This window comes from Sesamum indicum, linkage group LG1 (genome assembly GCF_026168435.1).
Source record: "Sesamum indicum cultivar Baizhima isolate 11 linkage group LG1, ASM2616843v1, whole genome shotgun sequence".
Classification (NCBI taxonomy): Eukaryota; Viridiplantae; Streptophyta; class Magnoliopsida; order Lamiales; family Pedaliaceae; genus Sesamum; species Sesamum indicum.
In genome coordinates, this window is record NC_142657.1 from 5,575,813 (window position 1) to 5,584,768 (window position 8,956).

At 35.5% G+C, this 8,956-nt stretch overlaps 1 non-coding gene across 1 annotated transcript; it reads left to right on the forward strand.

Annotated features, from left to right (window-relative positions):
* The first annotated feature begins 1,466 nt into the window (after window positions 1–1,466).
* Window positions 1,467–1,540, forward strand: TRNAT-AGU (transfer RNA threonine (anticodon AGU)). The gene has a single exon. It is a non-coding gene; the product is annotated as a tRNA-Thr (tRNA).
* Window positions 1,541–8,956: the final 7,416 nt, after the last annotated feature.

The window sequence follows — 8,956 nt, forward strand, 5'->3', positions numbered from 1 at the left end:
GAGCACTTCGTCAAACTGCAAGCGGAAGGAATGTGTTGAGTATTGTGGAAGCTGATGAGCAATATAGTCAACTCAACTGATCAGTCAGTGTATTTTGTGTAAATGGAGCAAATGTTATCTTTTTGTAGAACAATGAGACTCTGTTAATAAAGTTGATGATTTTCTTCTTTTCTGTATTTGATGATAATGATGGTGTGATTCAACTTACTGAATCAAAATATTGTTTTTGATGTGATTAATGAAGTATGTGATTCAACCAAAATACTCCATTTGTATTCAGTTAGTATAGTCTTTTCTCAAATGTGTTGGGTTAAACATTTGCAAAATAATCTTGATGTCGAGTTTCTTGAGGATGAAGAATGTGCCGTATATGCATTTAACACAGGTTCACTTCATTCCTTACAACCTCTTCTTTTTCCAATGTCGAGTTATCTGACACAGATTCTAATGTTTAAACTGTATACTGCTGCAGCATCCCTTTCCAGAGTGCTGAAGAACAAAACCATTCAAGTGTCGTTAGGCGTAATGCAGTGCGAATATATACCGTCTCCCCAATAAAAGTAGGCAAAAATCCTCAAACTTCCATTCCATACCACTCTTCTTGTTCATGACCAACAGAGACCATACTTATCAATATGCTCTGCAGGTATTCAAAGAAAACGTTGAGTTTGCACCGCTCGGACTAATCAAAATGCACGACAGGAGGATCCATTGAGGATTGTACCTTGGGGGGATAGTATAAGAATCAAAAGAAAGAAGAGATGGCTTGTTTGGAGCCATTTTCAAGCAAAAGACCAAGGTGCTGTAAGGTAGACAAGAAAGATGAGGACTTCACATACAGTTCTGAGAATGGATTGCTGACAGTGAACCTTCAAAGTGAGAGCAGCTTCGAAGAAAGTTTGAATTTGTAAATTGAGGCAGATTCATGCGAGTGATCAGCATCCCACAAACCTGAAATCACCATCAAGATCAGCACAACAAAGATATTTAGTTGAAATTTTATTTTTCTTTTTCAAGATAAATATCTTTGTAATTTGCAATACTAAAGAAATAGAATTACTATTTTTTTTAATTTATTTAATTTGTGTTCTGTTGAATTTGATTTTTCTATTTTAGTATGAATAATAAAATATTACTAAATTGAATGATAGGATCAACTCAACCGTCAATCAATCTATGTTGTTAAATGGAACAAATGTTATGTTTTCATAGAACAATGAGATTGTGTGTATGGCTTTGTTTATAAAGTTGATGATTCTATTCTTGTTCAATTTTTGGTAATTGTCTTTTGGTTCAACTTTGTGAAACAAAGTAATGTTTAAGGGGAAATTAGTAATGGAAGGTTATGTGCATCCCAAGCTCTTATCTCAACTTTTCTCTTATTCAACTGTTTCTATATTTATTCCTGTACAAAATGTCCTCAGATTCTTGTCTTCTGCTATTTCATAAGAAACTGTGTTTCATGAGCTTTCATAGCTCAGTTGGTTAGAGCACCCGTTTAGTAAGCGGGAGGTCTTGAGTTCGACTCTCAATGAAAGCAAATTTGATATTTTGCCACTTTTCTTTTATTGGTTTTTGATTTAGACAATGTTGTGAGTCAAGAGTTAGGAAGGGATATTGTGTCATGGGTTATAAATTCTACATCACTATCATATGACAAATTATAAGTGGTTTCTAATCTATTTAGTTGTTAGGTAATAATATATCAAGCGCTGAATGTGACATGTTCTGCTATAGTGTGTAGACTGTATAGTTCATCAAATCTTCTGAACTGGACTTCCTAAACCAGTGCCACATTTGAAATCACACATCACAGTTTCAAGTTTTGGATGCTGTAAAATCCTAGGGAGTTGGTATCAGAGCTCATTTGAAAAGTTCATTGAAAGAACTCTTGGTAGAGTTTTGTTTGGACAGGAAGAAGCAGAGAACCAATATCTTAAAAGTAAAGCAAATTGAAACAAGGATAAAGATGCCTGCATTTGACAGAATTTGATTGCTAATACATAATACCAGTAAATGTGATAAGAGTAGGAGCAACCGGCTTCAATTGTAAACTTACAGGCAGATTAATACAAAAATGTAACAAGGCGGAACCCGTTTGTAAAATCACAGGCAATGCCTATAAAATCGATCTAATCTGCCTGTTCTGTAACTCGAGGATGGCTTTTGTAGTCTCTTTAACCACTTGACCACTTACATAGTGCTGACGGCACACAGGCATATATACTTCAGCCTCAGCAATGAGTTCCGTTTTAGTCTCATCTGTCTTCCTCAAAGTAAAGAAAGCCCGTTTACCACATACCTCACATCGAGCAGTTAACTTAGTAACAGAATCGGCAATGGGGATTATATCAAGTATTGAACTTTGCTCCTTCTGCCCACAAGAAAAAAGGGAAGTAAAAAAAATCATTACAAGTCTCAGACAAAGAAACACTCTTCCAGTCATAAAATGGCATCTAAGAAAACTGAAACAGAGCGCAACTCTCAAATAGTCGCCATCCAACCCAGCAACAATTACAGTCTTCCCATCATGATCAGCAGCTTTGCTGCAGAAATCATATAGGCCTTGGAAAAACTGTGCTTCATCAATACCAATCACCTCTGAGGTCAACAAGAAAATATTAGTGCAGAAACTATCATAGAAGACCACCGGAATTTTGCCAATATTGCTGCAATTTAACTGCTTCACTACACATGTATACCACAATGTATAATAGTCAGAGTTGGCTTTCGGTTGGAAGTCACAGCCAGTTATACTCACATTAGCAAAGAACTCATTCCTTGCTTACCAAACAGCACAAGTATCTTAAACAATAAATTTCTAATGCAAGCTAGCAAAGCCTTCAACATTTATCAAACAGGCAATATATAATAGTCTAGAACTGATCTCACAAGTGCTGCCTTGTAGGAAACATCCTGTAAGTTCTTACCTAAGACTTCTCCATTAGGATATTGCATGCAGTTGCTCATCCGATTGCTAGACAGAGAAGGGCAAGCAAGTGAAATATGAATCCCGCCCTACCACTCCATGATTTTGTTTCTTGATGGTTCGTGGAATCAGGATAATAGGGCTCCGAGTTTCTTGTTAATGTTGTCATCCAAATGTCAGGACCATTAGTTGCCTAGTGAAAAGATGTAAATTCACCTGAGATTTCAATGTCTTACCCAGAGATGAGCATTCTCATGATCATGAAAATGAAGCTCAATACAGAATGGAGGTATTTTGGTTGAATCACATATTTCATTAATCACATCAAAAACAGTATTTTGATTCAAAAAGTTGAATCAAACCATCATTATCATCATATACACAAAAGAAGAAAATCATCAACTTTATTAACAGAGTCTCATTGTTCTACAAAAATATAACATTTGCTCCATTTACACAAAATACAGTGACTGATCAGTTGACTTGACTATATTGCTCATCAGCTTCCACACTACTCAACACATTGTTTCCGCCTGCAGTTTGACGAAGTGCTCTGCGACGAGGCTCCAGACGTCTCACAATAGCGTCATAAAAGCTTTTGAAACCGCATTCCTGAAATCACACAAACCAAACTTATAAGTTATTGCAACAGAAGACTTAGGTGGTGTATATATCTAGAAACTTAGATACAAAGAAATCAACCTTAGTCTTCTTTAATGCTGCTTGAATCACATAATTTCCAAACTTATTTCGAGCAAGTCGAAAAGCTGCTCCCGGACAGTTTACTATCTCTGCAGCCACTTTGATAATCCCATTGTTCGAAGCTTTCATGCATTTCTCCACAACAAGGCTTCCTTCTTTTCTCACCGCCAGTCGTATAAATTGATTTTCCAGGCAATCGATTATTTTATTTGTAATGTCCCCATTTCTGAGGCTTAGGACATTTTGTACAACGTAGTTCCTAAAAACAATTAATTAGCCCCATCAAATATTTATCATTCATTATGGGTTAAAATGAAATATCCCAGAAAATGAAAACTCCAATATGCACTTAATTATTACCCGTATGGATCATACGAGAGAAAATCCGATACATCAGCTATGTGATTGAGAAGTCTAACTCTTTGATCTCCATCAATGTGGGCGATGCAGTCGTTCAATGATCTGCATCCCACTTCGTGTACGGCCAAATCTTGGAAATGCAATATTGCTTTTTCATAAAGCACCTGAAATTTCGAAACAAGAACAAGTGATTCAAACCATTTAAACTGCAAAACTAGGAATCAAAGGTAGTACAAAATCAAGAATCTGAGAGATGGAATACCTCATTCAGCTGGGTTGGAAAGAGGAGCAGGCATTGCAGAATGACATCCCTGGCCGTAGGATGAGTCATTATATCCATGAATCTGGCGGACAGAACTCTCGTCATAGCCATGGCATGAGGCGACGACTTCTTCACCTTTCTGATGAGTTCGACGATTGAACTTGCTCTATCGAAACCATACATGATCATTAATTTTTGTATTTAACTAATTAGCACAACATACGTAGCTACAAATAGTAAAAGAATGTTTGGATTATAATTACCCTTGTTGGTCGAATGCTGCACGTAGAAAGTATTCGCCCTGCGACAGGACCCTAACAACGAGCAAATCTAACTGTTGGCCTTCGCACACATCAACGAGCATGCAGTAGATACAATGCAGCCGTCTATTCAACATCAGCGTGAAAATCGACTGTAGCAGTATAGACACCAAACTCTCCTTCTGTTCTCTATCATTCCCTTTCATAATTTCTTCCAAGTGGTTTACGTCAAGAGGTCTGGCCTGCAGGAAGGGCGGAGGCTGGATAGGAATCCTCGGACCGTACTTCATTGGATATCGAAACTTGTGTAGCATCATAGGCCTAAACCTTGGATCAGCATATGGGACAGGGAGTAGCCTGCTTCTCAAGTGGTCGACCAAGTGATTAGATCTATGTTGATGATCCATGAGATTCTGATTATTAATCACGTCCTTCTCTGCTACAAGAAAAAGATCAAGAAACTTAATAAATAATTCAAACTTCTTTAATCTTACATACATGATTGTCGATCAACAAACACAAACAAGAAAATAGCCAAACAATTACAGGAAGAAATAATGATCAGACATCATTAATTTGAACAAAAAGTTGTGATATATTCCATACTAAAAAATTAACTTACCTTCTGAAGTAGTCATGAAGAAGCGTGGACAACCCCAGATGCCGTCTTTATTAGCAGAGTTCTCTTCACCCAAAACGCATGGAACAATCTTCATCTTCTTGGATCTGGTAGTAGTAATGGGGACACATTCTTCTTGTGTTTTAAATGAGAAGACGCTGAAAGTGTCAGAATCATCGTCTGACGATGGGGCGTCACCATCGTTGCTCTGAGAATCAGCGGTGGGTGCCAACTGCCGGAAAGTGCCATCTTTTCCTAGTTGCAGACGTCCAATATACATAATAACTTCTTCGTCTTCATGATCAGTAGGGTTTAGGCGGGTTGGAGAAGTTGAAGAACCCATGCATGCAAGAATCAAGAAAGAAAGATGATGAAAAGAGTGGGAGCAACAACAATATAATCTGTAAAATTGTGGGGTGTTGGACTATTGGTAGTTACGATGTGGTCTTATATAGTTACGATGTGGTCTTATATTGAATGTGTTGGTAGTTATCAATTGGAATTCTATTCCAATTACATTTGTTGGTAGTTACAATTGGGTCCCATTCCAATTAGCATACGGATTACTACTTTCCTTAATTAAGTCTGCATGTTTAATTTGAATTAAGTCCCCAAGAAAAAAATGATGTCAGATTAATTTTAGTATCTAATTTTTAATGTACTAGGAAGTATCATTTCACGGGTAAGAACATATTCTTGAAATTAAGTGAGATATATCACTTATTAATATTAAAATAAAATTAATTAGATATAAGTTACTTATTTTAAAATTTTTAGAAAGCTAGAATTTCTAATTTGATAAATTTTTAGGATTTTTATATGAAACTTTTAAATATTTATTCTTTATTATTATTATGATTATTTCTTTAATTTTTTAAGTTTGGATAGTATTTATATATGCTGTTAATTTTAAATTTGACATAGTCATGTAAATTATTTTTTTAAAATAATATTTTAAAATCGTTCCTAGGAAACTAATCACGTTAAAATATAATTTTCCTTAATTATCTTTTAGAATATATTATTCATACAAAAAGTTTAGAGAAATTACGAATACCAATTTATTTTATTCTTTCATAAAATTCTGTTCTTATAACTATTTTTTGTAATATTAAAAAGAATGTTCCAGTGAAGATATGAATGTCTCCTTACAAAAGGAATAAATACTCGAAAAATTCTCACTTATTATATATTTTATCAAAACTTGTGCTTATTAGTTTTATTTTACAACCAATTTATTATATTAAAAATCATAGTGCGTTAAAATATAATTTCAAAATAAATTTTTATGATTAATATTGAAATAAAAATTAGTTAATTAGAAGTCATTCATTTTTAATTTTTCAAAATCATTCAGTTGAATAAAGATTGACAATGTTTATTTAAGATTTAATTATATTTAATTATTCTTGAATATATATATATATATATATTTAGTTTTTGCCTTTATTTTAGTATTTTATATAGGGAAAAAAATAATTTTTTAATCTTGTCCTCGATTTATTTTGATCCATTTAGTATTACCATTTATCAATTTTTTTCCATTATTTTGCAAAAGTATATAAATTTTGTCCAATTTAGGATGTTTGCTTAGTTTTCGACAATTTTTGCCTAAATTTGTTGTGTGGTCCCCAGAATTTCCATTTAGCCAATGAAACTGATTATGTGGTAGTGATAATGGCATGAACTTCAGTGACTGAAAAATTTTGTTGCCCATGAGGTTCGAACCCTAGTCAACTTATGTTATAACCAACTTGTATTTTCTAAGCTCAAATATGCAATATAACCTATTGATAATATATTATAATGTATTAAATAGTATTAAACAACTAATATATTATGTTAATATAAATAATTGTGCCAAATATATAAATATAGTGATATGTGTGTTCCGACGCCAGCAAAAAATGACATGGGTGCTTGCGATAACCCAAGCCGATAGATTTACTAGACAAGCCCAGACAACATAAGGAGTCTAGGAAGAAGGAAGGAGACCCAGTGCATCCCGCAGCCTAGACCATAATTGAGGCCCAATAAGATATTCGGCCCAAAAAGCCTATACATGTGGCAGCCCACGCTCCAACAAGGCCCTAAGTTAACCTAGACGTTAGCAACCACCTTGAATCACATTAGCTCGAGAAGGGCCAAGTGAGCAAGAAGGGATTCCCTGATGGGAAGGACTCCTAGCAGACGTGGGATTTCCCTAGGCGAAGGAAACTTCTACCAAAACACCTCCACCTACAAATAAGGAGGGTTCATCCCTTACCCAACCAACCTCCGCGAATTTCTTGGAACGGATTAAGACCCCTGCAAACGCACCCTCCCTCCCCTATAAAATCACAAGTATAATCCCTCCAGACGGGGACGACTCTCCCACTCTCTAAGCAATTCTTCAAGCATTTTACAATCACACTATTACTTGTTCTTGCACTCTTTATCAATCTCATTTACTATATCTCAATTTCACTTGAATTTATTTTATCATGAATCAAATACTAATTTTGGGATCGGAGTGCTAATCTAATTGGTTTTTAGTCATTTGTTCCAACAATCTCCCACTTGACCTTAAAGCCAATTACTAATGTTTTCAGACTAACTTAATCATGAGCAATCTGCAATACCGATTCGGTCTTATAGATCTACCATAGTTCCTGTTGATATTCTGTGGTCCAACCGCACGTCGCATCTTCCTACCTTCGCTCCAAACAGACGATGATGCTAGCTAGTACACCCAACAATCAAGTGTAATTTTCAATCCTAACCACTTTCCAATACAACTTCTAAAGTTGCCATACATTCAACTTTCACGACGGAGCTCCTTGTGGTATTCCACTTGGAACCTTTCCAAATTACCACATCATCATAAAGTTTGAATATACGCTTAATTTGAGACTAAACATTATTCATATGACGCCGGAAGCTATTATCCCTATAGCTTTCCACAATCAACTCCTGTTGATTTGTGTTAAGAGCTCTTCTTTAATCCTTATTCGGGTATTAAAGATAGCTCTCAACAACTATCTATTGCCTCGTCGGTGTACACTCGAAATCCATTGTTATGCTTAAGCATAAGCAACATTGGAATTGGTGCACCGAACAACATTCCCATGCTGGTTACAGTAAAGAAGTAGGAGATGTCAAACATCTAAGCTCCTCATCAGTCTACCATGGTTGAATCTTGGATAACTTATTTCTAGGTAGAAATCCAATTTCTATAAGGAGAATTATGTGAACAATGTTCATTTTCAGAGTTCCACGACATCTTTCTATCATTCCAAATGATCAAGACGTTTTTAACATCTAAAATACTACGAATACAATTGAGCTCCCAATGACCTTCCATCTTCTTCTTGACCGAGTCATATACCTCATGAACTTGTCAAAACAAGTATTCTAGGTACAGGACATTCAAACTAGGTTTTAACTCCATAGCAGATATTATGCATCCAAGCAATTTATCTAGATCGAGGTCTTACATCCCTTCTCCTTATCGGTTAGATTAAAAAATCTCACGTTTTAGGTAACTGGAGCTTTCAGATCGTCCTTTGTATAACTGAAACATAGTCAGCGAAGATTTGATTATAAATGATTTTAGCATTATTCTATAACGAACATGTACAAATCAGACTCCGAGCCTAGTTTGCCTCCCACTAGTCCCGTGACGCAGGATCATTCCTCATACTCAAGAACTTTTGCAAATACGGGTTTGCCAATCCATATCAAATATGGTGTCTAGATCATGACCTTAAGAAAATGCCATATTTTTGAATGACAGTTTCCAAAGGTCCATATCCAAATGGGCCAGGTAATTCAGTGAAACACCG